Source organism: Pristis pectinata, chromosome 6 (assembly GCF_009764475.1).
Source record: "Pristis pectinata isolate sPriPec2 chromosome 6, sPriPec2.1.pri, whole genome shotgun sequence".
Lineage (NCBI taxonomy): Eukaryota > Metazoa > Chordata > Chondrichthyes > Rhinopristiformes > Pristidae > Pristis > Pristis pectinata.
Genome location: NC_067410.1, coordinates 113,601,930 through 113,610,515, shown reverse-complemented (window position 1 = coordinate 113,610,515; position 8,586 = coordinate 113,601,930).

Genomic DNA, 8,586 nt, shown 5'->3' with positions numbered 1-8,586 from the left:
ACTAGTGGTGTCCCACAAGGATCAGTTCTGGGACCTCTACTTTTTGTGATATTTATTAATTACTTAGATGGAAGGGGTGGAAGGGTGGGTTAGCAAGTTTGCAGATGACACAAAGATCAGTGGTGTTGTGGATAGTGTGGAGGGCTGTTGACAGGATGCAGAGCTGGGCAGATGGAGTTCAGTCTGGAGAAGTGTGAGGTGGAACACTTTGGAAGGACAAACTCCAAGGCAGAATACAAGGTAAATGGCAGGATTCTGGGCAGTGTAGAGGAGCAAAAGAATCTGGGGGTTCACATCCACAGATCACTGAAAGTTGCCACACAGGTGGATAGGGTAGTTAAGAAATCTTATGGGATGTTAGCTTTCATAAGTCGTGGGATCGAGTTTAAGAGCCGTGAAGTAATGACGCAGCTTTACAAAACTCTGGTTAGGCCACACTTAGAGTACTGTGTCCAGTTCTGGTCACCTCATTATAGGAAGGATGTGGAGGCATTGGAAAGGGTGCAGAGGAGATTTACCAGGATGCTGCCTGGATTAGAGAGTATGGGTTATGAGGAAAGACTAAAGGAGCTAGGGCTTTACTCATTGGAGAGGAGGAGGATGAGGGGAGACATGATAGAGGTATACAAAATATTGAGGAATAGATAGTGGACAGCCAGCACCTCTTTCCCAGGGCACCAATGCTCAATACAAGAGGGCGTGGTGCTTTAAGGTAATGGGTGGGAAGTTCAAGGGAGATGTCAGAGGGAGGTTTTTTCACCCAGAGTGTGGTTGGTGCATGGAATGCGCTGCCTGGGGTGGTGGTGCAGGCGGATACAAAGTTCAGGAATTTGTTAGATAAGCATATGGAGGAATTTAAGATAGAGGGATATGTGGGAGGAAGGGGTTAGATAGCCCTAGGTGTGGTCTGAAGGTCGGCACAACATGGTGGGCCAAAGGGCCTGTATTATGCTGTATTGTTCTATAGTTAATGTGGGGAAAAGTTATGTAGTTTACCCTATCCCCCATTTATTTTGTATACCTCAGTCAGGTCCCCTCTTCATCTCCTCTCCAGGAAACACTACCCAGTCTCTCCTCATAAATGAACTGCTCTATCCTGGCAACATCCTGGTGAATCTCCTCTGCACCCAATCCAGCACTGCCACATCATTCCTGTAGTGGTGACCGAAACTGTATGCAGTACTTCAGCTGGATTCTGACTGATGGGTTTTGTGGTGGGGAATTCCACTGGTTCACCACCCAGACTGAAGAAATGCCTTGCCATATATTCCACACCTCCCACCCCCAGCCAGGGGAAACATCAGCCCTAGATATGTTTATTCATCACATGTGCATTGAAACATGTGTCTTTTGTGTGGTGTGTTCTGGGGGCAACCCGCAAGTGTCACCACCATAGCATGCCCACAACTTCCTAATCTGTACGCCTTTGGTATGTGGGAGGAAACCCACACAGACACAGGGAGAACATACAAACTCCTTAGACAGAACCCAGAATTGATCCTGAGTCGCTGGTGCTGTAGTAGTGTTACGCTAACCACACCCATCAGAATTGTGTACCTTTCATTGACGTCTTCTCTCACCCTTCTAAAATAAGAATAAAGATTCAGCCTATTCAATCTTGACACAAAATAGTCTCATCATTTCTCAGGAGTCAATCTGGTTGCACTTCATTGCTCTCCTTTGTGGCTGGTATATCCATTCTTAGGTGAGGGACCAAACCTATTGTGGTCTAACTAAGGCCTTGTGTAATTGTAGTAAATTGGTGTTGAGGTGGAGAGTCAGCCATATCTTGTTGAATGGCAGAGAAGGATTGGTATTGTGTATTATTGTCACTTGTACCAAGGTACAGTGAAAAACATGTCTTGATTGAGGGACCTCCTGGCCTTCCTCCTGCTTCTATTCAACTTGTGTAGGGGCTTTCGAAATGTCATGCTAACCCAATGTGTCACAGCCAATTTACAACAGGGACTATGCATTTGAAGCAGTTATTTAGGAAACACAGCACTGAATGCAATAGCAAAGATAGTGTTCAATCTGTTTTAGTCATTACTGGAAAACAAGTGGAACAATGTTTAATTGGATCACAAGATTTGCAGACACACACAAACCATGGTTTAACAGACAAACCTCTGGTTATCAATACAGGAGAGTGCTGCTCAGTCAGCCCAGATTTTGAGCCCAAACGTAGACTGAATCCATAGCCTCCTGGAATTCAAATACAAGTGTGCCCCACTTGAGACACAACCAACACAAGTCTGAGACCCTCTCACTGCTCCCCTTCTGTGATCTCCGCTGCTCTCCAACCACATGCTTACTTCCTTCTTCAGCCCTTTGCCTCTTCTACCCATTGCCCCCTCCCCCACCCATCTACCTACCTTCCCCCTATCACCTGCCTGCATGTGCTCCTCCCCCTCCTCCCACCTTCTTATTCTGGCTTCTGCCCTCTTTTCAGTCCTGATGAAGGGTCTCAGCCCAAAAGGTTGACTGGTTATTTCCCTCCATGGATGCTGCCTGACCTGCTGAGTTCCTCCAGCACTTTTTATGTATTGCTCCAGATTCCAGCATCTCTGATCTAGACCAAGTTGCTTTTACAGCAGAGAAAACAGTGAGACTAATTAATGAGAAACAAAGGACTGCAGATGCTGAATCTAGATGAAAAACACTACGATGCTGGAGGACTGTCCTGAAGAAGGGTCCTGACCCAAAATGTTGACCACCTGCTTTTCTCCACAGATGCTGCCTGGCCTGCTGAGTTCCTCCAGCATCAGTGTTTTTCATTCACACTAATTAATGATTTGTTTCAGTGTAATTGGCAGGTGAAGGTGACAAGCATTGGGCAGCACTGTGCTTTAAAATGTTTTTCTCAGAATCAGAAGGGTATATCAGAAGGGCCAACTGATGCCAGGCTACGCCAGTCCCATTTGCCCACACTAACTCTGCATGCCTCCATCACCTCCTCTGGAAGCTCATTCCAAATATTCACTGCCCTGTTTGAAAAAAACTTAGACATCACATCTCCTTTACATTTCTCCACTCTGACCTTAAACCTGTGCTGTGTAGTTGTAGACTCCTCCCCTGGAAAAAGCCCACCTACCCTGTTTAATGGCCCTCAATGTTTAAAAACCTCTAAGATCACCTCATCCAGTGGGAATAAACCCAGCCAATCCAATTTCTCATTACAAGTAAAGGCCTCCAGATAACATGCTGGTGAATCTCTTCAGCACTGTCTAACGCCACCACATCCTTCTCGTACTGCGGTGACCAGAACTGTACACAATATCTCCTAAACCTTTTCTCTTCCCTACATTCAAGCAACTCAGCTTCTTAAATGGAAGTGGCTCTTAGCATAGTTGATTAGAAACTGATCACTTCCCACAGAAGCCCCCAGCAGCAACAATCTAACAGAGTGGCTTGTTGTACACCTATGAAGTTCACACTATTCAAACCGCAAGGAGAATGATCTGGCTCCAGATTAAGAGGAAGCTTGTTATGGCATATTTTGTGAAATATCAGACATGGGCACAATTAGAGATATGGGGGATGGGATCAGAGGGAGCAGTTAGAGGCCCATCACCATCAGTGCTTAATATATTTAACGGCAAACCTCTGGTCTGTAGAATTTAAAACTCTGTAGAGGGCAAAACTCAAGGTGAGTAGCAAAATAATAGAAGTGGCAGATAGGAATTTATGTTCCAGAATCTACCACTTAAGGAACTTTCAAAAGGGAACTGGATAAACACTTGTAAAGGTACAAGTAATAGGATTCTTGGGAAAGAGCAGAGCAGAGGGCATAATTGGAGATCTGATAGGCATGATGAATTGTCGTGTGCAGTACAATTCTCATCACCTTGGGAGAGAGTGTCTCCTGGTCACAACTATCCAATGGTTGCATTCACTAGAAGACATTCCTTGCAAGTCTGCACTAAAAGAGACATGAATTCAAACCTAGCTTCTCTCATACTTTCAGGAGTAATGTCCTGGCTCATGTTCTGTTTCAGGGACTGATTTTCCTATCCAAATATGGACACAAAATTCCCTTCCCCCCCCCCCCCCCCCCCAAACAAGAAAATTTCAATAGCAAGGGTGAGAAGCTTGAAAGACCTCCATTTCAAAGGACCTCAAACTTTAGGACATATTAAAATGTTTCGCTGGCAATGCTGGCCAACGATTCTGAAGTGATTACTACTCTGACATAGGATGTGTAGGCACATTAAGGTCCCACAAACATGACCAATAATAAAAGTAAAGCTCTTCGTCCTTGACTGATAAGAATATAAAGGTGATATACAAAGCATCAGGTTGACAGAGGCACAAGAGAATCTGGAGCAAAAAAAAATGGGGAAACTCAAGTCAGGCAGCATCTGTAGATGAAACGTAGAGATCTTCATGAACAAAGAGTAGAGGGAAGATAGCTAGTATAGAGGTGAGGGGTGGGGCAAGAGCTGGGAAAGCGATAGGTGGATGCAGGTGAGGAGGGGTTGACTGACAGATGGAGTCAAGGTGGGGGAGGGAAAGGTGGAGATAGCAAGAGGCTGGGAGGTGATGAGGGCTGCAGATTATGGAAAGGAAGGTGAAGAGTGGAACCAAATCAGGGATGGTGGGCAGCTGGGAACAGTGGGTTGGAGGGGATAGGGGACTGAGTGGGAGGAATGTGGATGATGGGGTGGAGTAGGGGAAAGAAATTGTTTGATAGGGGGCTGGGGGGGTTGGAAAGAGGGTATGTTAGAGGACATGGATAGATCAAGGGAGAAAGGGACAGGAGGAGAAGGTACCTGAAATTGGAGAATTCAAACTTCATGCAGATACGAGACTACAGATGCTGGAATCTGGGGCAACAGTCTCCCGGAGGAACTCAGTGGGTCAAACAGCATTGGGGGGGGGGGGGGGGGGGGGGGGGGGGGGGGGGGGGGTGGGGGGAGCAGAAGGAATTATCAACCCCGATCATCAATTCCTTTCTCCCCACAGATGCTGCTCAACTTGCTGAGTTTCTTCAGCAGACTTTGTTGCTCAATGTTCATGCTGTTAGGTTGTAGGCGAGAGTACTGTTCTAGTCTGTGTTTAGCCTCACCCTAGCAGTGGAGGAAGCCAAGGATAGACAGGTTGGTGTGGGAATGAGAAGGGGAATTAAAATAACTTGCAACTGGGAGTTTCAGGATAATAACTAATACTTTATTATTGTTTTTACCCTGTACTACCTCAATACACTGTGTAATGAATTGATCTGTACAAACAAAACAAGTTTTCCACTGTACCTTAGTACAAGTGACAATAATAAACCAATATTTCAGAGGAAAATGAGAAATTGGAAACATGTACAAAGATTACAAGAGTAGATAGCACCACAGAAAGGAGAACCAGAGTATTCCACAGGCATAGGAGGGTGTAAGGAGGGATGAGAGTGATCAGAGGTCAGATGACACAGTTTACAAGTGTGGGAAACAGTAACAATAGGAAGACATAGGCTGATGGAGCAGGCAGCAACTTGGCAGATGAGTTAATAGTGAAAAGTCATTTACTTTGGAAGGAAAATTCAAGAAAAAAAACTAAACAGTACAATTTTAGAGAACGTGTAGGAACAGTAACTTGGGTGTATAGGTGCATACATCTCTGCAAGTGAAAGGACACACAGATGCATTGAGTCCCAAGTTTCATTAATGCAAGGCAGATGTGTACCGATTAAACCACAAGCAGAGGTCAACACATTGTAGGAAAGGTGTGAAAGACCATGCAGATGCAGAGATGATGTACAAGAATAACTAAGGAAGAGGGATTTCATTTTCAAAAGATTAGGGAAAAATCTCCTTGAGATTTGATGGTGTACAAAATTAGATAAGGAAACATTTTTTTCTATTGCCATGAGAAGAGTTGGGGGCCAGACAATGATATAGAATGACTGGCTAAATAAATCCAGGGTGAAATGAATTTGTTTCAGTGAATGGAGCATACAATTATGCTCTTGTACTCGTTGAAAGACATCCTGTTTTAGAGAGACTATTTGAAAAGACCCTTATGCAATACCATATACACTGCACCCAAATTTGACTGATTTACATGTTCATTGATTTTGGATCAGGGCTAGATAGAGTAAATAGGAAGGACACTTATCCTTTAGTAAATGCGTCAAAGAGGACAAGTGATTACAGGAGAAATGAGCAAAGTAATTTTACAAATAAAACCACCCAGAGAATGACAAGGTCAAGAACTCACAGAATGTATGATAGAGGCAGAAACCCTAATCACATTTTAGTAGTACTTGGGTGTTCAATTTGAAAAGCCAATGATCTGCAGGACTGTGGAGCTGGGAAGTTATTCTTTTAAGTCGACCAGAGCAGACCATGGGTCAAATGGCTTCCTGTGTCATGAATTTCACGATTTGCACCCTAATCTATGCAGTGTTTAAGACACAAGTACTGAACATGGTTATAAGAACACCATAAAATATAGGAGCAAAATTAGGCCATTCAGCCCATTAAGTCTGCTCCACCATTTAGTCACAGATGATATTTTTCCCCAACCCTATTCTCCTGCCTTAAACTGAAGTCCTTTGATATTTAATACTAGTTTCCATATTATGCAAAAATACCGTAGTAAACTGCAATCAATTGCCTTGCATTTTCAGCCTATGATCGAGAAGGCTCTTTATTTTCAGCTCATTAATCTCAATCTACACTGTACTATATCCATGATGCAGAAACAGACTCGTACCCATCAGTGAACTATCCTGGTATTATAAAGCTCAAAGCATTCTTTAAGAACACAAGTTTGAAACAGTTTATTGTTTTGCTGGAATTACAGTCAGTGTAAATCACCAACATGACTTCATTTTGAGTAAGAGCCAGCATACTGCCATTTGTTAAGCCACTTGTCAATGTAAATGGGGATCAGTGAATCTGAATCATAAACCCAGTGATAAAACATACTCAGTCCAGCCCATGTCACCTCGAACAGGTCTACAGCAAAACTGTAACCCTGTGAACCTTACTGACAGTGAATTCTAGTAACGGATACATTCAGTCAAAGCAAGGGGGGGGAAGGGGGGAAGAAGAGGGAAAAAGGAAGGAGAGAAATTTACAATTTGCATTGTGCTATGACAGATTGCTATCGCACATGACATTCCCTTTGCTTCCAAAATGCATTTCAAGACAGAGTTCAACCAATGGTCACAATGAGATTGTAGCAGGGATTGTACTGGCTCCTTTCTTGCTCTGGGTCAGTGGTTAAACAGCACAACTGTTCAGTTATAAGTGGTGTCCATTCACAGAGCTAGTATTTTACAGGAGCTAAAACCACAAAAGAAATTTTCAATTGCTAATGCAACTTGCCAATCTATACAATCTAGCCTGAGATTCCCGGGGAGAAGGTCTTTGAGAAATACTCTTGGGGGTGGGGGCACACACCAAACCAAGGGGTGTATTGAAACAAGACTGAGAGGGCTTCACAAGATGAATGCCAAGGACATATCCCCTAGTGGAGAAATTTAGAACCAGGAACATTTTCCAGCTAACACGCAGAATAGTAAAGGTAGAGTACAGTATGCTCACCTTCATCGATTCAGGTGTTGAGTATAAAAGTTAGAAGTCCTGTTGTAGCTGTACAAAACCTCAAGTTTAAGAGGCATTTAGAAAGGCACTTGAAAATGCAGGGAATGGAGGGATATGGATCCTGTGCAGATGGAATTAGTTTAATTTGGTATCACAGTTGGCACAGACACGGTGGGCCAAAGGGCCTGTTCGTGTATTCTACTGCTCTGTTCTAAAGGGATCGCCCACCTAGAACAAAGATACAGTGGAATATCTGCTGAGGACAATGAATCTTTGGAATTCTGTATCCAAGCTGATTCAGGGATTTTTGGACTGTGGGTGTACACTATTCTGGAGAAACAGGCAACTGAGGCCAAGATCAGCTCAGTTGTTATCTGACAGGATGGCAGAAATTTATCTCACAAAAAATATTCCTGATGCCGAGTCAGAATCAGGTTATCACTGACATATGTCATGAAATGTGTTTTGTGGCAGCCGTACAGTGCAAGACAAAGACATAAAAATTACTATGTTACAAAAAATAAATAGTGCAAAAGAGGAAATAACGAGGTAGTGTTCATGGACCGTTCAGAAATCTGACGACGTAGGGGAAGAAGCTGTTCCTGAAACATTCAATGTTTTCAGGCTCCCATACCTCCTCCCTGATGGTAGTAACGAGAAGAGGGCATGTCCCTGTGGTGAGGGTCCTTAATGATGGATGCCACCTGAGTCACCACCTCTTGAAGATGTCCTCAATTGTGAGGAGGGTTGTGCCCATGGAGCTGGTTAAGTCTACAACCCTCTGCAGCCTCTTTTGATCCTGCACATTGGAGCTTCCATACCAGGCAGCGATGCAACCAGTCACAATGCTCTCCACTGTACATTTGTGGAAATGTGCAAGAGTCCTCAGTGGCATACCAAGTCTCCTCAAACTCCTAAGAAAGGAGAGCCGCTGGAGTGCCTTCTTTGCGATTGCATCAATGTGTTGGGCCCAAGATAGATCCCCTGAGATGCTGACACCCAGGAACTCGAAGCTGCTCACCCCTTCCACCGCTGTCTTGTATGA